Source organism: Scyliorhinus canicula, chromosome 1 (genome assembly GCF_902713615.1).
Source record: "Scyliorhinus canicula chromosome 1, sScyCan1.1, whole genome shotgun sequence".
NCBI lineage: Eukaryota > Metazoa > Chordata > Chondrichthyes > Carcharhiniformes > Scyliorhinidae > Scyliorhinus > Scyliorhinus canicula.
The window spans coordinates 227,726,783-227,749,084 of record NC_052146.1 but is presented as its reverse complement, the minus strand read 5'-3'; the positions used below and the strand labels follow the sequence as shown (position 1 = coordinate 227,749,084).

Sequence of the window (22,302 nt, the reverse complement as noted above, 5' to 3'; positions counted from 1 at the left end):
GGAGACACAAATCATACGTCTTTCTCCAAACTGAACCAATTCCTGATACCACTCAAAGTTGGAAAATGTGGCCAGGGGATCATTGACTTTGGCTGGCAACCATTCTTAAATGAAAGAGCTCAATGGACAACTGTTGCAGTTTTCAGTTCTCCTGCACGAAGTTGCAGAAGGAATTGCATTTTAAAACAACAGGGCTGGATAACTGCATGCACAGACCTCTGAAATGTACTTCTACCAGTTGACCTACAGGATGCAATATTAGACAATGTGCTAAAAGATTTTGGAATCCTTCCATTTCTTTCTTTGTTGCGTACTTCAGCAAATTGACTGAGTACCTAGAGAAAGTGATTGGGTTGACGCTTGCTAGTTCTCATATCATCAAATTAAATATTGGCTCATACATCCAGCCTCGGAAGATCTGGAGACTGGAAGATCTGGGCTATTTTATGTTTACATCAGTCACTATCTCTTGATTAACTGAATTTGCTTTGGCTATTTACATTGTATACTTATTTTGAAGTGCTTGTCAACACACTTAGAAATAAATGATGCTGATGCTTAAATTTTGGAGCAGGGCAGGTACATTCATAATACCTCCAGCACTGTGATAATACTTGGAGTGGTGTTTTTATTGAAGGTCAATATCGTTTGCAGTTATCTGGACAAAAAATGCACACATCAAAATGTTGCTTTTAAAATATCTATTCATGGGATGTGGGTGTTGCTGGCTGGGCCAACATTTATCGCCCAATCCTGAGGGCATTTAAGAGTCAACCGCATTGTTGTGGATCTGGAGTCACATGCAGACAAGGTAAAGTTGGCAGATTTCATTCCCAAAAGAGTATTTGTGAACCAGATACATTTTTGCGCCAATTGACAATGGTTTCATGGTCATCATTGAATTTTCAATTGCAGACTTTTTATTGAATTCAGAATTTCACCATCTGCCATGGTGGGATTTGAACCCAGGACCCCAGAGCATTACCCTGGATCTCTGGATTACTAGTCCAGCGACAATACCACTCCCCCCTTTTTTTAATAGCAGCAAATCCTTTCACATACATGTATGGTACATTGAATATTATTGTAATATTTTTGATGTCGCTCATACAATGGCTGTAAGCAGAGTTCTTACTATTCAACCACCTCTTTTCTAAGTACACAATTTTATTCTGCAGTTGGTGGGAAGTTGAATATTGAATGGCAGCTCAATTATTTGTTCAAATTCATAGAGGTGCTTGAACTCAGTCTTATCACTCAATTATAAGTATGCTGCCAGTTAAGCTAAAATGGAATGTAAATGCAGTGCCACACAGTGTTTGAAAACACAAACCTTGAGGTGTAGGAGATGCTAAATCATGGAGTAATTTGTCTGACCCACTGGTCTTGGTCCCTTAGGACAGGACCACATGGCTCTTGTGTAGTTTACAGGAAACTAGCTGCCCTGACAGAACTGAAGGCTGCCCTACACCTCACACACGGAAGCTCTTTGACAGACTCAGGGGAGACATGTATCCGATTATTCTAATTATGACAAAAAGTTATTGGTAGGTGGCACTAAGTCGTGCTCACTTTTCTTCTACTCTGCCAGAGCTGTACAAGTTTACAGTTAAGCCTCTTGGAATGAAAAATTGCTTCAGTTGCATTTACCAGCAAGTTGATTCCTTTGCACCTGAGTCTAGGGATTATAACCTGGCTAATGACACTGATAAAGTTTCACCACGACAAAGGATCAACATTTCACCCATGTCAACAGCACACATATCCAATTCAATTTCTGCTTCAATTTCAGTTGGAACCTGGGCAGATTCGACCGAGCCTGCAGAAAAGATTGGGAAATTTTTAATGTAAGTGTGTTATACCCGTAACCTGCTCTCACATTTTCTGCAATCATTTTCTTGTTTAAAATTCAATTTGACTGATGCACTGCAGCAACTTAGCATGGGTCCTTCAACTGCACCAGGCAAACACATGGGGCAGGATTCTCCGTTGACAGCGGCCCCCCTGGCGATTCACCGGGCCCCGGTGGGCCGAGTGGCCGACAAGTTTTTCCCAGTCCCGCGGCGTGGATTACTCATCTCACACATGGCGGGACCTGGCAGGTATGTGTGCAGGGAATGTCCTGGGGGTGAGGTGGGCAGGGGGATCCGACCCTGGGGGAGGGTCCCCACGGTGGCCTGGCCCACGATCAGGGCCTACCGAACAGCGAGCGGGCTGGTTCCGTGGGGGTCTTCTTTCCTCTGCGCCGGGTCCCTTCAGGGCTCCGCCATATTGCCCGGGGGCCAGTGTGGAGAAAGGAACCCCCGCGCATGTGCAGAAATACGCCGGCCATTCCGGGCATGCGCGGACTCATGCGGGCCGTTCCCCGTCGGTTGGAGCAGCGGGGCCGACTCCGGCGGCAACCTAGCTCCCTAGAAAGGAGAGAATGCCTCGCTTTCGGGGGCTATTGACGCCGGCGTCGTTGGCGTGGGTTTTCCCACCGGTGTGGGGACATAGCCCCATTTTTAGAGAATCCCGCCCAAGACCTCTACCGCCTAGAAGTACAAGGGCAGCAGATGTATGAGAACACCATCACCTGCAAGTTCCCCTCCAAGTCACTCACACCATCCTGACTTGGAACTGTTAAACTGTTGATTCACTGTCACTGGGTCAAAAATGTGGAACCTGTATTCTTGGCTGATGAAATATCATGTTGCAAGATTGACATTATGTCTCAGCAAGAAAGGGGGAGGACTCCCAGCACTGGAGACTTTGCTAATTGAGTTAGAGACCAAGAGGGAGACAATGTTTTCGGGGGTGGGAAAGACTGTCCCATGAAAAAGCCTGAAGAGGGAATAGGAGCAAGTCATGCAGAAGATGAATCGGGCTCCATGCACATGGCAGCAGAGCAGGAACAATGCAATAACATGGGTGGTCAAGCTGACTGAATGCGACTGAGTGCATCTCATGCCCACCACACCAATAGTGTTTAATGTACCACATCTCCATTATTCACCCAACACTATTTCCCGGCACTCAGGACTCACTGCTTAACATTCATTCACTCCACCTCTCCCACAAATGTCTTCCAATGCTGCCAGAATCTACCCTCTTCTCACTGTCTCCACATACCTACGAGGAACCTACGAGGGAACAAGCGGTCCTAGATCTTGTCCTGTGTAATGAGACAGGATTGATTCATGATCTCATAGTTAGGGATCCTCTCGGAAGGAGCGATCTCAATATGGTGGAATTTAAAATACAGATGGAGGGTGAGAAAGTAAAATCAAATACTAGTGTTTTGTGTTTAAACAAAGGAGATTACAAGGGGATGAGAGAAGAACTAGCTAAGGTAGACTGGGAGCTAAGACTTTATGGTGGAACAGTTGAGGAACAGTGGAGAACCTTCCAAGCGATTTTTCACAGTGCTCAGCAAAGGTTTATACCAACAAAAAGGAAGGACAGAAGAAAGAGGGAAAATCGACCGTGGATATCTAAGGAAATAAGGGAGAGTATCAAATTGAAGGAAAAAGCATATAAAGTGGCAAAGATTGCTGGGAGATTAGAGGACTGGGAAATCTTTAGGGGGCAACAGAAAGCTACTAAAAAAGCTATAAAGAAGAGCAAGATAGAGTATGAGAGTAAACTTGCTCAGAATATAAAAACAGACAGTAAAAGTTTTTACAAATATATAAGACAAAAAAGAGTGGCTAAGGAAAATATTGGTCCTTTAGAGGATGAGAAGGGAGTTTTAATAATGGGAGATGAGGAAATGGCTGAGGAACTGAACAGGTTTTTTGTGTCGGTCTTCACAGTGGAAGACACAAATAACATGCCAGCGACTGATAGAAATGAGGCTATGACAGGTGAGGACCTAGAGAGGATTGTTATCACTAAGGAGGGAGTGATGGGCAAGCTAATGGGGCTAAAGGTAGACAAGTCTCCTGGCCCTGATGGAATGCATCCCAGAGTGCTAAAAGAGATGGCTAGGGAAATTGCAGATGCACTAGTGATGATTTACCAAAATTCACTAGACTCTGGAGTGGTCCCGGTGGATTGGAAATTAGCAAACGTGGCGCCACTGTTTAAAAAAGGAGGTAGGCAGAAAGCAGGAAATTATAGGCCAGTGAGCTTGACTTTGGTAGTAGGGAAGATGCTGGAATCTATCATCAAGGAAGAAATTGCGAGGCATCTGGATAGAAATTGTCCCATTGGGCAGACGCAGCATGGGTTCGTAAAAGGCAGGTCATGCCTAACTAATTTAGTGGAATTTTTTGAGGACATTACCAGTGCAGTAGATAACGGGGAGCTGATGGATGTGGTATATCTGGATTTCCAGAAAGCCTTTGACAAGGTGCCACACAAAAGATTGCTGCATAAGATAAAGATGCATGGCATTAAGGGTAAAGTAGTAGCATGGATAGAGGATTGGTTAATTAATAGAAAGCAAAGAGTTGGGATAAATGGGTGTTTCTCTGGTTGGCAATCAGTAGCTAGTGGTGTCCCTCAGGGATCCGTGTTGGGCCCACAATTGTTCACAATTTACATAGATGATTTGGAGTTGGGGACCAAGGGCAATGTGTCCAAGTTTGCAGATGACACTAAGATGAGTGGTAAAGCGAAAAGTGCAGAGGATACTGGAAGTCTGCAGAGGGATTTGGATAGGTTAAGTGAATGGGCTCGGGTCTGGCAGATGGAATACAATGTTGACAAATGTGAGGTTATCCATTTTGGTAGGAATAACAGCAAACGGGATTATTATTTAAACAATAAAATATTAAAGCATGCCGCTGTTCAGAGAGACTTGGGTGTGCTAGTGCATGAGTCACAGAAGGTTGGTTTACAAGTGCAACAGGTGATTAAGAAGGCAAATGGAATTTTGTCCTTCATTGCTAGAGGGATGGAGTTTAAGACTAGGGAGGTTATGTTGCAATTGTATAAGGTGTTAGTGTGGCCACACCTGGAGTATTGTGTTCAGTTTTGGTCTCCTTACTTGAGAAAGGACGTACTGGCGCTGGAGGGTGTGCAGAGGAGATTCACTAGGTTAATCCCAGAGCTGAAGGGGTTGGATTATGAGGAGAGGTTGAGTAGACTGGGACTGTACTCGTTGGAATTTAGAAGGATGAGGGGGGATCTTATAGAAACATTTAAAATTATGAAGGGAATAGATAGGATAGATGCGGGCAGGTTGTTTCCACTGGCGAGTGACAGCAGAACTAGGGGACATAGCCTCAAAATAAGGGGAAGTAGATTTAGGACTGAATTTAGGAGGAACTTCTTCACCCAAAGGGTTGTGAATCTATGGAATTCCTTGCCCAGTGAAGCAGTTGAGGCTCCTTCATTACATGTTTTTAAGGTAAAGATAGATAGTTTTTTGAAGAATAAAGGGATTAAGGGTTATGGTGTTCGGGCCGGAAAGTGGAGCTGAGTCCACAAAAGATCAGCCATGATCTAATTGAATGGCGGAGCAGGCTCGAGGGGCCAGATGGCCTACTCCTGCTCCTAGTTCTTGTGTTCTTGTGTACCTCCAGCTATTCAGCTATGGCAGCCAGATTATTGAGCACAGTGACACACAATGACAGGCACTCTGCTCACTCTCTCTTGCAGAAGATTAGTCATAACACCTGGAGAGGCAGATGGCTGAAGACGGTGTCTCCACAGCTCCATGTCCTGAGATTGCTGGAGGAAAAGACCCCCCACATCATGGTTGCAGAGACAACGTAACCATGTATCTGCAGCTGTCTAGGATGATGAGAAGTGACAGTGTTAAGCCCCCTTTCAGATCCCTCCTCAAACATACAGTGATATCTGGCATCAAGTTGAAGTTTTAGAGAGTGTGACCATCAAACTCCTCCTTTCATCCCATCCCTAACCTCGGCTGTAAGGTAGAAAAGAGCTGCTGGCTGGACAGCCTCAGCAGAGGCAGGAGGATGAGAAAGAGATACTCTATTAAAGTGTTGAGGGTGCATCATCATCTAATCTTAGATTTGCAACCACCAGCTCATACACTGGCACTGTGAGGATGCTAGGAGGTAATATAGAGTCATGGCTAGCACAGGGCAGCACGGTAGCATTGTGGATAGCACAATTGCTTCACAGCTCCAGGGTCCCAGGTTCGATTCCGGCTTGGATCACTATCTGTGCGGAGTCTGCACATCCTCCCAGTGTGTGCTTGGGTTTCCTCCGGGTGCTCCGGTTTCCTCCCACAGTCCAAAGATGTGCAGGTTAGGTTTGGCCATGATAAATTGCCCTTAGTGTCCAAATTGCCCTTAGTGTTGGGTGGGGTTACTGGGTAATGGGGATAGGGTGGAGGTGTTGACCTTGGGTGGGGTGCTCTTTCCAAGAGCCGGTGCAGACTCGATGGGCCAAATGGCCTCCTTCTGCACTGTAAATTCTATGATCTATGGTGAGTCACTGGACATGAATGGGTTGCTGTCAGTCCAGGAGGAAGGATAACTCATGTCAGATCCCTAGAGATTGGAGGTCAAAGGTGAGTTCTGTTGCAGGTTACCGAGATGAGGATCTCAATTGGGAGACATACAAGACGATGCTGATGATAATGCACACTGAGGTGCATTGACAATTTACACGCCTGTCACAAAGCCGTCGATCACTTTCTAGGAGAAGTCAAGCTCCAAAGTGTATGATGGCCTTTTGAGCACTTGGAGGCCATCCTTTCCAATGCCAAAGTGCTGACTAATTCCGAGAGCACTGGTAGACCAATCTCTGATGGGGGTGGGGTCTGGTGGTTACTGCCTCAGCTTCTGAGCACAGGCAGAAGCTATCAAAATCTCAGTATTAGAGTGGCAACTCAAACGGAGGTCATGAGCTCCATGGCTGCAGACATGCAGACTCAAAGTTATCATGAGTGCAGTTACCAGTGTTTTAAGGAGCATGCAAGTTCTCATAACAGCCTTTACCAATCTGTACTCAAGCAGATTATGAGGATCATTAAGGTGCCCCAGGAAGTTCCAATAGCACTGTGGAGCAAAAGCCTGCTGTCCTCTCTCAGTATGATAGCATCATGCTCCCACCACTATCAGGCTGCCAGAGTGCTTGCCTCAGACGGTTGCTGCCCATGCTCATGTGTTACCATCCGAAGATGAGCGTTCAAGCCCCAAAGCAGTTCAGGGGTATCTTGCACAAACATCTGGAGTCTCCCCCAGTGAAAGCCAAAGTCTTCTGTAGCCATGCTGGAGCCTATGGGGTAACATTGCATAAGAGCACCAGGACAGTCAAAGGGAGTCGCAAGACAGGCACTAAGGGAATGCACAAAGCTGATTGTATTGTTGTTGTAGAATTGGATGTGATATTGTATAAATATGTTTTGTGAAGGTAGTTGTTGGTGGCCTTTATTGTTGGAAATTGGGCAAGGAGTCATTGTAATGGAGAATGTTAAATTGATGTGAGGATGGTGATTGATTAGCCAGGTTAGGAGGTGGAGTTGTTTGTAGCGAAAGCAGAACCACACAACCTGGTCTTGCTTTCCATCCAGTATACACTGTGAGCAATGTGCCTCTTTCATTTCTCTTCCTCCCCCTATGTGCCTTTTCCTTTCCATTTCCTGGTCCTGCTGAAGACCAGGAAGCAGTGAGAAAATTGCTTCTATACATGGCTCAGGTAGTGTTTTCTTCCCTTTGACTCAATTCATAAACCATTGAAAATTATCTTCAGGAATCCTGCACTGGGTCCCCAACAATTGTGCCCAAGTAAAAATCACTGAGAAAACAGCAGACCTACAACTTGTGGAGTGACCGTTTAATTAGCACAGGTTCAGGTGCCATCTTGCAGCTGTATGTCTGATCTTTAGTGAGTAATGTACACATTTGCGGGTCAAACTTTGATCAGCCAAGTTGCCAATCCTGGCCACTTTGGCTGTATGATGTCAATATAGAATCAGTTCAAGCTCTTCTGGTGCATAGATGGGCCAGACCTGTGTGTGTTCATCCCCTGCACCTGCACCACACCACCTGTGCAGGCAGTGGCTGGCTGTGGGCTCTACCCTTGATTGCTGCGTGAACCAAATTTGTGCCTATTTATTTTACTAAGAAACTGACCAGTATGCACCAATGAAATATTCAATGATTCAGTGTAATTTTTATAAGTAATTTTCACTGATTTTAATTCAGGTCACTCACAGGTGGAGATCTGGGCATTGTATTAAGGTGCTTATTTTTGGGTCGGAGTACTTTAGGTTGTACCGCGGGACGAGGCAGGGGTGTCCCTTATCCCCCTTGTTGTTTGCACTGGCAATTGAGCCGCTGGCCATGGCACTGAGGGAGTCTAGGAACTGGAGGGGATTGGTTCGGGGGGGGGGAAGAGGAACACCGGGTGTCGTTATATGCTAATGACCTGCTGTTATATGTTGCAGACCCAGTGGATGAGATGGTGGAGGTTATGCGGATCCTTGGGGAGTTTGGGGACTTTTCGGGTTATAAGCTCAATGTGGGGAAGAGTGAGCTCTTTGTGGTGCATGCAGGGGACCAGGGAAGGGGGATAGACGGGCTACCGCTGAAGAGGGCGGGGAGGAGCTTTCGATACCTGGGAATCCAGGTAGCTAGGAGCTGGGGGCCCTGCATAAGCTCAATTTGGCGTGGTTGGTGGAACAGATGGAGGAGGATTTCAAGAGATGGGATATGCTGCCACTCTCCCTGGCGGGTAGGGTGCAGTCGGTTAAGGTGACGGTCCTCCCGAGGTTCCTGTTTGTGTTCCAGTGCCTGCCCATCCTAATCCCCAAGCCTTTTTTTAAACGGGTAAGCAGGAGCATTATGTGATTCGTATGGGCGAATAAGACCCCGAGGGTGAAGAGGGTGTTTTTGGAGCGTAGCAGGGACAGAGGGGGGCTGGCGCTGCCAAATCTATGTGGCTATTATTGGACAGCTAATATGGCGATGATCTGTAAGTGGGTAAGGAGGGAGAGAGGGCGGCGTGGAAGAGGCTAGAGGTGGCGTCTTGTGTGGGTACGAGTCTGGGGCCGCTGGTGACGGCACCGTTGCCGCTCCCACCGACAAGGTACACCATGAGTCCAGTGGTGGCGGCGACTCTGAAGATCTGGGGGCAGTGGAGGTGATATAGGGGTGAGGTGGGGGCCTCGGTCTGGTCCCCGATACGTGAGAACCACAGGTTCATTCCGGGTAGGATGGATGGGGGGTTTCTGAGCTGGCATCGGGCAGGGATTAAAAGAATGGGGGACCTATTCATTGATGGGACTTTTGCGAGCCTAGGGGCGTTAGAGGAGAAATTTGGGTTACCTCCCGGGAATGCTTTTAGGTACATGCAAGTGAGGGCATTTGTGAGACGGCAGGTGAGGGAATTTCCGCTGCTCCCAGAATGAAGGATTCAGGACAAGGTGATTTTGGGTGTATGGGTTGGAGAAGGCAAGGTCTTGGCGATCTATCAGGAACTGTAGGAAGACGAGGAGGCCTCGGTGGAGGAGTTAAAGGACAAGTGGGAGGAGGAGCTCGGGGAGGAGCTGGATGAGGATCTGTGGGCTGATGCCCTGAGGAGGTTTAATTCCTGCTCCTCTTGCGCCAGGCTCAGCCTATTACAGTTCAAAGTTGTTAATAGGTCGCATATGACAGGGGCGAGGATGAGTAGGTTTTCTGGCGTGGAGGGCAGGTGTGCGAGGTGCTCGGAGAGCCCAGCAAATCACGCCCATATGTTTTGGACGTGCCCGGAGCTGGAGGGGTTCTGGAGGGGCTTTGCGAGGACTATGTCCAAAGTGGTGAACACCCGGGTCAAGCTGAGCTGGGGGATAGCATTATTTGGGGTGTCGGACGAGCCGGGAGTGCAGGAGCCGAAAGAGGCTGGTGTTCTGGCCTTTGCGTCCAGACGGCGGAGCCCGGCGGAGGATCCTATAGAAGGATGCGAAGCCCCCTAGCGTGGAAGCTTGGATTAATGACATGGCTGGGTTTATCAAGTTGGAGAGGATAAAGTTTGCCTTGCGAGGGTCTGTGCAGGGGTTCTCCAGGTGGTGGCAACCGCTCCTAGACTTTGTCACGGAACGTTAGGTGGAGGTCAACAGCAGCAGCAACCTGGGGGGGGGGGGGGGGGGGGGGGGGGGGGTGAAGGATTGGGGGGGGGGGGGGGTGCGGTTGGTTTTTCTTTTTTGTTTAGATTAGAGTGGGGCGTTTTCCTTACTGGCGTGTTTATTTCTAAATGGGGGTTAGTGTATTTTGTTGGTAATCCCATATATAAATTTTGCTTGTTTTGTGCTTTATTCTTTTTTCTGTTTGGAGTGTTTTGTTGAAAATTGGAATTAATATATATTTTTTTGAAAATGCTTATTTTTGGAGATCAACCTATTTCCAGCTGCATTAATAAAACTGCATCAGGTTATCACTTTTAAATATAGCAAGGAGCATTTTTTTAATGGAAATAAAAAAATAAATCATTATTTCCTGCTACGGTGTTCAAATTTGTTCTTTCTATGAAGATTTTATATTTGCGATTCTGCAAATAATTTAGTACAATGCAATCCGTACAATTCCAATTGCTTCTTGTGTACCGTATCCTAATTGTGCCTTCAGTTGAATACGTGAAACACTTACTGAGCAATGATCACTTGTATATATCCATATGCCGGACAAGTAAGCCATTGATACCTTTCTCCATAATTCTAATTACAATAGGATTTCTACACATGTGTTACAGGCAGGAGAGAGATGATAGGGATGGTTGCCCCGTTCACACATCCTCCATCAACAAATAACAGGTTTTCTTGTAAGTGTTTAAAAAGAAAGATAAATCTTTATCATTCAACACCCGAATGTATTTGCAACCACACACACTCACACAGACATGCACATAAACTCAAGAAAAGATTGTGAATACAAATGCAGTGGTGTCTTAAAAGTTTGAGATCTACGCCACACTTGCTTTTCCCAAGGCGAAGCCTTGAAGAATTGCAGATCTGTGATTCCTGTTTGATCCATCGAAGAATAGCATGTGAAGGTTTAGAAAGACAAATCAGCTGTGGTTTACCGCTTACAGCAGCAGGTTTCTCTAGTTCCACTCCCTGTAGCGGTTCCTCGAATAGCGAGGTAAAGGCCAACTCAAATTCTCAGCCTGCTGATAGTTCTCAGGCAGGGCCCCGTCCTGTGCTGGATTGGATCTTTCTTTGCCTTGCTGCTCCACAAATGTGCCTTACTGAATGTCCTTTTCTGAAAGCCTTGATTCTGTCATGGGATCAGAGTGCTTCTGTTTATTTTCCTCAAATGTTTTCTGACAACTAGGCCATTGTCAAACAATGGGGTCTGAGTTTCACCCATTCACATGGGGTTTTTCACACCCATTCTTTGCAATTCCACTCCAAAGCCAAAATGTCTGCAAGCAGTATTGTGAACCATTTTTTAAAAAATATTTGGATAAAGGCAGTCCGTTCTGTTTCATTTTATGACTGCTCAAAGATATGTCCTAAAAGTTAATTTGCATTTCAATGTTTTGTCCAGACATGAAGGTTAGTTTGAGGGCCTTGTGTGGTTCCATGTATATTGATAGGACAGGAAAGGCTACCTGACCTCTTAATTACATATTGTTTTAAGGTAAAGTGTCCATTCTCCATTTTGTGCGTCTTGTGTCTCCATCTCGGAGTCAGAGTCTGCTGCCTCCGTCATCTCGCCGTCTTTATCTCCACGCGGTTCTGTCACGACCTGCGCAGGCTTTGAGTGAGGCACCAGAGGAAGATTGTGCGGAATACTTTCCATTGTGTCTGGTCTCTGTGGCTGTAGAAATGAGCTCCTGTGGTGGGGAATCTTTGGAAGTGATAGTCTTCTGGACCGAACATGGTCTACATGTTTGCGCTGGAGACGACCGTGGGCTTGCACCTGGTAAGAGATAGGGCCCGTTTGGCGAAAGATTACGCCAGGGACCCACTGGGCACCACCAGCAAAATTCCGAACGAACACTGGGTCACTGGGTGTAAACTGCCGAATCGGCTGATGCCGAGAAAAACCCTGTCCCTGCCGTTCTTGTGTGCGGCGTACTTTTGCGCCAAAGTCCGATAAAACCATGCTAAGGTGGGTGCGAAGTCTCCGGCCCATTAGGAGTTCTGCGGGAGCTACCCCAGTCACCGCATGGGGGGTGGTCGTATGGGAAAACAAAAAACGAGCCAGGCGTGTCCATCGACCCAGAAGACTGCTTCTTGAGGCCTTGTTTGAATGTCTGCACTGCACGTTCCGCCAATCCATTTGAAGCCGGGTGGTAAGGGGCAGTGTGGATGTGGCGTATGCCGTTCATCTTCATGAACCTCGCAAACTCCTCACTTGTGAACGGAGTGCCGTTGTCCGTGACCAGCACCTTGGGGAGGCCTTGCGTACTGAAAGACAAACGCATCTTCTCGATTGTTGCGCAGGATGTTGTACCTCCCATCTTATGCACCTCTAGCCATTTAGGCTGGGCGACGATTAATAGCAGGAACATGGATCCTTGAAAAGGGTTGGCAAAATCCACATGCAAACGCGCCCAAGGCCGCCCTGGCCATTCCCAGTGATGTAGGGGCGCGGCCGGCGGAAGCTTCCGATGGTCCTGGCAAATGGAGCAGTTGTGGGCCACCTTCTCAATGTCGGTGTCGAGGCCTGGCCACAAGACATAACTCCAGGCCAACATTTTCATTTTGGTCACACCTAGATGCCTATTGTGCAAGTCTCTCTGTATCAGCTCCTGTCCTTTTTCCGGGACAATCACACGCGTCCCCCACAAAAGGATGCCGTCTTCCACGCTGAATTTGGACAGCTTGGAGGAAAATGCCCGCAACTCGCCTGGGAGCTGTCTATGCTGCCCACCATACAGGACTATGTGCCGAACCTTTGACAGGACTGGCTCCATCTGGGTCCACTCACGGATCTGTGATGCCGTGACAGGCAAGGTGTACATAAAATTTAGGGTTACAACCACCTCACCGGTCGTGGGGGTCGTCATGGGGCCGGTCGATAAAGGCAATCGGCTCAGTGCGTCGGCATTCCCTATCTGGGGTCCCGGTTTGTGTTCCAGAGAATACTCGTATGCAGCGAGCAACAAAGCCCAGCGCTGGATCCGTGTGGAAGCAATGGCCGGTATTGGCTTATCCTCTCTGAAAAGTCCCAGGAGAGGCTTATGATCAGTCACGATAGTGAAGTGGCAGCCATATACGTACTGGTGGAAACGTTTCACCTCAAAGACCACTGCCAGGCCCTCCTTCTCGATCTGCGCGTACTTTTTTTCTGCTGCAGTCAGTGTGCGGGAGGCGAAAGGTATTGGCCCGCTCGGCCCCGTTCTCCATCTTGTGGGACAGGACAGCCCCAATACCATATGGGGATGCATCACATGTGACGAGCAAATGCTTTCCAGGATCATAGTGGGTTAGGAACCCAGACGACGACAATTGTTGTTTTACCCGCTGGAAAACGGTTTCTTGCGGCTGACCACAAACCCAGGTGTCATTCTTCTTTAGCAGAAGGTGCAACGGAGCCAGCATAGTTGCCAGATTGGGAGGAACTTTCCGTAATAGTTACGAGGCTGAGAAACGAACGAAGATGCAAAGTGTCAGTCGGGGCGGGGGCCTGTTGAATCGCGCACACGTTCTCTGCGACGGGGTGCAAACCTTCGCGGTCCACCCGATAACCCAGGTAGACTACTTCCTTCGCCTGAAAAAACGCACTTTGTGCGACAGAAACAAACTCCAGCCTCCGAAAAGCGTCGAAGGACAGCCTCCAAATTTTTCAGATGTTCCTGTTCCGACATTCCCGTGATCAAAACATCATCCAAGTAGACAGCAACACCCGGTAAACCTCTCAAACTGCCCTCCATAACGCGTTGAAAAATAGCGCAGGCAGAGGATACTCCAAAGGGCAAACGTGTACATTCATACAGGCCCCAGTGTGCATTAATTGTTACATATGGCCGGGAGGCAGGGTCCAGCTCCAACTGCAGGTAGGCGTGACTCATATCTAATTTTGTGAACGGGAGTCCACCTACAAGCTTCGCGTAGAGGTCCTCTATGCGAGGCATTGGTCGATTCGGGAAGCCGTATTCACTGTCCGTTTATAGTCGCCGCACAAGCGATCTGTGGCATCTGGCTTCATTACAGGTACAATTGGTGCTGCCCAGTCAGCGAAATGGACGGGCCTGATGATACCCAAAGTTTCAAAATGCGTGAGCTCCCCTTCTACCTTCTCGAACAAGGCGTAAGGCACCGGGCGCGCCCGGAAATAGCGCGGCGTGGCTCCTGGTTCGACTTGCATACGGGCTACAGCCCCTTTATTTTCCCCAAACCAGGCTGGAATACATCTGGGTATCGTCCCAGCACCTCAGTCAACCCTCCAGAAACTGTTTGGAGGATGTGCTGCCACTGCAAACGCAAATGGCGCAACCAGTCCCGACCCAACAGGCTGGGCCCATGGCCGCGCACCACGATAAGTGGGAAACACCCCTCCTGGCGTCCATAAACAACAGGGGTCATCGTAGTTCCTGCAATGCCCAATGGTTCCCCCGTGTAGGTGGCCAACCTGGCCTGTGTGTCGGTTAATGAAAGGGTCTGTAGGACTTCCGGTGGCGGTGATGCGGAGGCTAAGCCACACGTTCGGCAGCTCCCACTTTTTTTGGACTTTTAAGAGCCCGCAACGGCGCTTTTTTTGACTTTTTCCCGGGGGGAAACACAGCTGGTGTGCCGAGCGACTGGTGGATGGATTGGACTCGCAGTGGAGCGGTCCAAAAGTCAGCTTTACAGCAGAGGAAGGCGAGAGGCAGAAAAAGCAAGATGGCGGCGGCAGGGAAGCAGCAGCAGCGTGGCAGCAGTGGGCCGCGGGAGCAGCAGGAGCTGCTTCAGCGCTCCTCCAAGGAGCTCAAAGCTGAGATCTTGGAGCCATTTAAGGCCTCGCTGGACAAGCTGGTGGCGACTCAGACGGCCCACGCCGAGGAGATTCGGGAGCTGCAGCAAAAGGCTTCGGACAACGAGGATGAGCTTTTGGGCCTGGCAGTGAAAGTGGAGTCGCACGAGGCGCTGCACAAGAAATGGCTGGCGAGGATGGAGGAGATGGAGAACCACTCCCGCCGGAAGAAACTGCGGATTGTGGGCCTCTCGGAGGGGCTGGAAGGCTCGGATTTGGGGGCCTATGTGGTCCTAATGTTGAACTCGCTGATGGGTGCAGGATCGTTTCGTGGTCCCCTGGAGCTGGAGGGCGCCCATCGAGCGCTGCAGTGGAAGATGAGGCCGAACGAGCCGCCCAGGGCGGGTACTGGTCCGTTTTCACCGCTTGGTCGACCGGGAGTGTGTGTTGAGATGGGCGAAGAAGGAGAGGAGCAGCAGGTGGGAGAACACGGACGTTAGGATTTATCAGGACCCGAACGCGGAGGTGGTGAAGAGAAGGGCTGGCTTCAATCGAGCGAAGGGAGTGCTTCATAGGAAGGGGGTGAAGTTTGGCCTTCTACAGCCGGCTCGCCTCTGGGTCACTTACAAGGACCGCCAGCTCTATTTTGACTCTCCGGAGGAGGCCTGGGCTTTTGTCCAGGCAGAGAACTTGGACTCGAACTGAGGACTGGGGGGCTGGGGAAAAAATTTATTTGTTTGGAGGCTTTGCCCTCCTGGGTATCCTGTTGTTTATATTGGCTGTGTTTGCTGATTGATGTTGCCTGTCGTTTTCACTATTTTGTTTTTTTTGGGGATGTTTTCTGGGCTGTTGTTTATTTACTGTTGTGTTTTTTGTTTTGTTTTGTCCACTGGTGGGTTGGGGAGTAGTTTGCGGTCCCGATGGGTCATGTGTCCGTCTTTTCCCGCATAGAACATAGAACAGTACAGCACAGAACAGGCCCTTCAGCCCTCGATGTTGTGCCGAGCAATGATCACCCTACTCAAACCCACGTATCCACCCTATACCCGTAACCCAACAACCCCACCCCCCTTAACCTTACTTTTTAGGACACTACGGGCAATTTAGCATGGCCAATTTACCTAACCCGCACATCTTTGGACTGTGGGAGGAACCCGGAGCATCCGGAGGAAACCCACGCACACACGGGGAGGACGTGCAGACTCCGCACAGACAGTGACCCAGCCGGGAACTGAACCTGGGACCCTGGAGCTGTTAAGCATTATGCTAACCACCATGGCTACCGTGCCGCCCCCAAAAACCCCACATGTTGGGTTGAGGAACGGTAGCACGGGTTGTGGAAGCGCGGGCTTTCTACCCGCGCGGAGGAATTGGGGGCGGGGCCGGCGCTGGTAGGGAGGGATTGGTGGATGTGTTCCGTCGGGGGGGGGGGGGGGGGGGGGGGGGGGGGGGGTCGTGGTTATGGCGCGAGTAGCCGGGGTCAGCAGAAGTCATCTGACTCCACGGAAAGCACAATTTAGGGGTAACGCAGCTAGGGGGGGGCCCTAGTTTTGGGGGGGGGGGGGGGGGGTGGGCGGGGTACCGGGTTGTTGCTGCAGGGACTGTGAGGAATAGGTGGTGAAGGAGGGGGTCTGCCACCGTGGGGAGCGGGCTTGGGGGGTTCCCTGGGCGCGTGGGCGGTTGAGGAAGAGCTATGGCTTGATCGGCGCAGGGGGAGGGGAGGGGGATGCCCCCCCCCCCCGGGAGTTCGGCTTGGTCACATGGAACGTGAGGGGGCTGAATGGTCCGGTGAAGCGATCCCGGGTCTTGGCTCACTTGAGGGGTTTGGGAGCAGATGTGGCTATGCTCCAGGAGACGCACCTCAGGGTTACGGATCAGGTGAAGCTAAGAAAAAGTTGGGTGGGACAGGTGTTTCACTCGGAGCTTGATGCAAAGAACCGTGGGGTGGCAATTCTGGTCGGTAAGAGCCTGTCGTTCATTGCGTCCAAAGTGGTGGCGGATAGTGCAGGTAGATATGGGATGGTGAGTGGGAGACTTCAGGAGGAGCAGGTGGTCTTGGTTAATGTTTATGCTCCCAACTGGGACGATGCGGGCTTCATGCAGCGAATGCTGGGCCTGATCCCGGACCTGGAGACAGGGGGATTGATCCTGGGTGGGGACTTTAACACGGTGCTGGACCCGGCTCTGGATCGCTCGAAGTCTAGGACGGGCAGGAGGCCAGCAGCGGCCTCGGTGCTGAGGGGGTTCATGGATCAGATGCAGGGGGGGGGGGGGGTGGACTCTTGGAGGTTTTTTGGAGCGGGGGGTTAGGGAGTGCTCCTTTTTCTCCCATGTTCGTAAGGCGTACTCCGGATTTTTTTTTTTTTTTGTATTTAGCAGGGCGCTAATCCCGAGAGTAGTGGGGGCGGAGTATTCAGCGATAGCCATTTCTGATCATGCCCCACATTTAGTGGATCTGGATCTGGGGGAGGGGAAGGATCAGCGCCCGCTGTGGAGGCTGGATATGGGACTTTTGGCAGAGGAGGAAGTGTGCGGGCGGATCCGTAGGGGCATAGAGGGGTATCTAGAAACCAATGATAACGGGCAGGTGCCAGTTGGGGTGGTTTGGGAGGCGCTAAAGGCAGTAGTCAGAGGGGAGCTGATATCTATTCAGGCGCACAGGGAGGGGGGAAGAGGGCCGAGAGGCGAGGCTGGTGGAGGAAATTGTAAGGGTGGATAGGAGGTATGCAGACACCCCGGAGGAGGGGCTTTTGAGGAAGCGGTGGCAATCTCCAAGCAGAATTTGACATTTTAACCACCCGGAAGGCGGAGGCGCAGTGGAGGAGGGCGCCAGGGGGCGGTATATGAGTACGGGGAGAAGGCAAGTCGGATGTTGGCTCACCAGCTCCGGAAGCGGAGGCAGCTAGAGAATTGGGGGGAGCCACGGATGCAGGAGGGAACTTGGTGCGGGGTGGAAAGGACACAATGGGGTGTTTACGGGGGCTGTTAACAGGGCAGTGCCCCCCAGGGAAGCAGTGGGAATGGACTGCTTTTTGGATAGGCTGGAGCTCCCAAGAGTAGGGGACGAGCCGGGGTGGAGGGTTGGGGGGCCCCAATCAAGTTGGAGAGCTGGGGAGGCGTTGTGGAAGTATGCAGACAGGGGAAAGCACCGGGGCCGGATGGGTTCCCGGTGGAATTTTACAAGAAATTTTCAGATTTGCTGGGCCCTCTGCTTGTGGGGACCTTTGAGGGAGGCTAGGGAGTGGGGGGGGCTCTGCCCCAACGATGTCCAGGGCAATTATCTCTTTGCTCTGAAGCGGGACAAGGACCCCCCTTCAGTGTGGGTCTTACAGGCCGATCTCGCTCCTTAATGTAGATGTCAAGTTGTTGGCAAAGGTGCTGTCCAGGAGGGTGGAGGATGTGGTCCCTACGGTGATTCATTTTTTAAAAAAAAAATAATTTTTATTGAAAGAATTTTTACATGAAGATATTTACCCAACTAACTATAGGATATTACAAAATATTCCTCTTAACAAATATCCCCCCCCCCCGCCCGAACCTCGCACAGGCGCGTTGTCCCTCCCCCCCTCCCCCCCTCCCCCAAAACAAACAAAGCAACAATCAACATCAAACAATGGACTGCGAGCAAATTTGCCCGCATTTCAACCGTACATAACCCACCACAACCGTTGTTGCCACCCCCCCCCCCCCCCCCCCCCCCGGTTGCTGCTGCTGCGACCTCTGCACCCTATCTCTGAGCCAAAAAGTCGAGGAAAAGGCTGCCACCCGCCTGAAGAACCCTTGTACGACCCTCTCAGGGCGAATTTGACCCTTTCCAACTGAATAAAGCTTGCATGTCATTAATCCAAGTTTCCACGCTTGGAGGCCTCGCGTCCTTCCACTGTATTAGTATCCTTCTTCGAGCAACTAGGGACGCAAAGGCCAGTACTCCGGCCTCTCTCGCCTCCTGTACCCCCGGCTCCACCCCAACACCAAAGATCGCAAGTCCCCATCCTGGTTTGACCCTGGATCCCACCACCCTCGACACCGTCCTTGCCACCCCCTTCCAGAACTCCTCCAGTGCCGGACATGCCCAAAACATATGGACATGGTTCGCTGGACTTCCCGAACACCTGACACATCTGTCCTCACCCCCAAAGAACCGACTCATCCTGTCCCCGTCATATGGGCTCTATGTAGCACCTTAAATTGAATGAGGCTAAGCCTCGCACACGAGGATGAAGAATTAACCCTCTCCAGGGCATCAGCCCATGTCCCATCCTCTATCTGTTCTCCCAGCTCCCCCTCCCACTTGGCTTTCAGCTCCTCTACTGATGCCTCCTCCGCCTCCCTGCATTACTTTGTAGATGTTCCGATATCCTCCCCCTCCGACCCAGACCCCGAGAGCACCCTATCACTCGCCCCCCCCTACTGGGGAGCAAGGGAAACCCTTCCACCTGGGTCTAGCAAATGTCTTCACTTGCAAATGTCTAACATGTTTCCGGGGGGAGCCCAAATTTCTCCTCCAGCTCTCTCAGGCTCGCAAACCTCCCATCTCCAAACAGATCCTTCAGCTGCCTGATGCCACACTGTGCCAGCTCTGAAATCCCCCGTCCATGTTCCCCCGGGATGAATCTATGGTCTCCATCTTAACGGTGCCTCCATCAGACCCCCCACTTCCCCCCTGTGTCGCCTTCCACTGCCCCAGATCTTGAGGGTGGCCGCCACCACCGGGCTCGTGGTGTACCTCGTGGAGGGAGCGGCCATGGCGCCGTTACTAGGGGCCCCCCAGGCTTATGTTGCCACAGGACGCCCTCTCCATTCGTTTCCAAGCTGCCCCCCTCCCCTTCATCATCCACTTACGCACCATCGATACATTTGCCGCCCAGTAATACCCCGAAAGATTGGGTAATGCCAGCCCTTCACTATCCCTACTCCGCTCCAAGAAGACCCTCCTCACCCTTGGGGTGCCGTGCGTCCACACGCAGCTCATGATGCTACTCGTCACCTTTTGAAGAAGGCCCTAGGGAGGGAAGATGGGCAAGCACTGAAATAAGAACAAAAACCTCGGGAGGACCGTCATTTTAACGGACTGCACTCTGCCCGCCAGCGACAGCGGCACCATGTCCCAACCTTTTAAATTCCTCCTCCATCTGTTCCACCAGCCTGGAGAAGTTCAGCTTGTGGAGAGTCCCCAGTTCCTTGCCACCTGCAACCCCTAACATATCTAAAACTCTTTCCTGCTCTCTTAAACGGGAGTCTCCCGATTCCCTCTTCCTGGTCCCCTGGGTGTATCACAAATACCTCACTCTTGCCCAAGTTTAGTTTGTACCCCGAAAAGTCCCCGAATTCTGCTAGCAGTTCCATCACTCCGGCATTCCCCTTCTGGGTCTGCCACGTATAGCAGCAGGTCGTCCGCGTATAGCGATACCCGGTGCTCCCTCCCCGCCCCTTATCAGCCCTCTTCCACCCCCTGAGCCCCTCAGTGCCATCGCCAACGGTTCAATTGCCAGTGCGAAGAGCAGTGGGGACAAGGGGCACCCCTGTCTGGTCCCCCGGTGGAGCCCAACATACTCCGATCTCCTACCATTCGTCACTACACTTGCCGTCGGCTGCCGAATAGAGCAGCTTTCACCCATTTAATAATCCCTCCCCAAATCCAACCGTTCCAGCGTCTCCCCACAGATACTTCCCACCTCCACCCTATCAAATGCTTTCTCCGCGTCCAATGCCACACTATCTCCGCCTCACCCTTCCACTGCACGGCATCATGATGACGTTTAGCAGTCTCCGCACGTTCGTATTAAGCTGCCGACCTTTCACAAACCCCGTCTGGTCCTCGTGTATCACCCCCTGGCACACAATCCTCTATCCTGGTAGCCAGGATCTTTGCACAGCAACTTTGGCGGTCACATTCAGGAGCGAGATAGGCCTATATGACCCCACTGCACGGGGGCCTTGTCCCCGCTTCAAGATCAGAGAGATCAGTGGCCTGCGACATTGTCGGGGCAGAAGCCCCCCCCCTCCCATGCCTCGTTGAAGGCTCGTACCAGCACAGGGCCCACCAAATCCGCATATTTTTTGTAAAATTCCACCGGGAACCCTCTGGCCCCGGCGCCTTCCCCGTCTGCATATGCCCAATCCCCTTGACTAGCATCCTATAACCCTATCGGTCGCCCCCAGCCCCTCTACCCAGCTCCTCTTGGACCTTGGGGAACCTCAATTTGTTCAAGAAGCCCTCCATCCCCCCCTCCCCTCGTCGGCGGCTCTGACCCGATACAGCTCCTTATAGAAGTCTCTGAAGACCCTATTTACTTCTGGCCCTTCTGCACCACGTTCCACCCTCTCCCTCACTCCCCCAATTTCTCTAGCCGCATCCAGCTTGCGGAGCTGATGCGCCAACATCATGCTAGCCTTCTCCCATATTCCTAAATCGCGCCTGCGCCCTTCTCACTGTGTCTCTGCCTTTCTGGTGGGTCAACAGTCGACCTTAGCCTGCAAACTGCGCCGTTCCCCCAACAGCCCCTCCTCTGGTGCCTCCGCCATACTCTCTATCCCACGTCCAAAAGCTCCCCCACCAGCCTCTCCCTCTCCTGTCCTCTCCCCCTTTCCCTATGTGCCCGTATGGAGATCAGCTCCCCCGGATCACCGCCTTCAGGGCCTCCCAGACCATCCCCACCTGCACCTCCCCCGTGTCATTAGTGTCCAGATATCTTTCATGCTCTTCCGGACCCTCTTACACACCTCCTCATCCGCCAGCAACCCCACATCCAGGCGCCACAGCGGACGCTGGTCTCGCGCCCTCCCCCATTTCCAAATCTACCCAGTGTGGCGCATGGTCTGAGACCGCTATGGCCGAGAGTACTCCACTTCCCATACTTTCGGGATCCGTTCCCCTGCTCATACAAAAAAGTCAATTCTAGAATAGACTCTGTGGACAATGGAGAAAAGGAATACTCCCTCGCCCTCGGCCTCCAAACCTCCAGGGATCTACCCCTCCCATCTGCTCCTAAACCCCTTTAACACTTCTGCCGCTGACGGCCTCCTACTCGTCCTTGAAACTCGATCTGTCCAGCACGGGGTCCAGCACTGTGTTGAAGTCCCCCCCCCATGATCAGGCTCCTGCTCCAGGGTCCGGAATGAGGCCCAGTAGGCGCCTCATGAAGCCAGCGTCGTCCCAATTCGGGGCATACACACTAACCCATCACCACTTTCTCCCCCTGTAGCCTACCCTTCACCATGACATATCTACCCTCTTTATCCGCCACCACCTCCGCAGCCACGAACGACACCCTCTTCCCTACCAGGATCGCCACCCCCCGGTTCTTTGCGTCCAGTCCTGAGTGGAACACCTGTCCCACCCACCCCCTTCTCAGGCGGACCTGGTCCGCCACCTTCAAATGGGTCTCTTGTAGCATTGCTACATCCGCCTTCAGTCCCTTCAAATGCGAGATTACTCTCGTTCTCTTGACCGGCCCATTCAGCCCCCTCACATTCCAAGTGATCAGCCGGGTCGAAGGGCAGCCCGCCCCTCTCCCCT

The 22,302-nt window shown here is 51.1% G+C and overlaps 1 long non-coding RNA gene across 1 annotated transcript in view; it reads left to right on the top strand.

Annotated features, from left to right (window-relative positions):
- The window catches only part of LOC119977899, a 44,216-nt gene that overhangs the window by 6,000 nt on the left and 15,914 nt on the right, over positions 1–22,302 (top strand). The window contains exon 2 of the long non-coding RNA XR_005463317.1: positions 1,793–1,847. This is a non-coding gene — a long non-coding RNA (uncharacterized LOC119977899). The remainder of the gene's footprint in view (positions 1–1,792; positions 1,848–22,302) is intronic.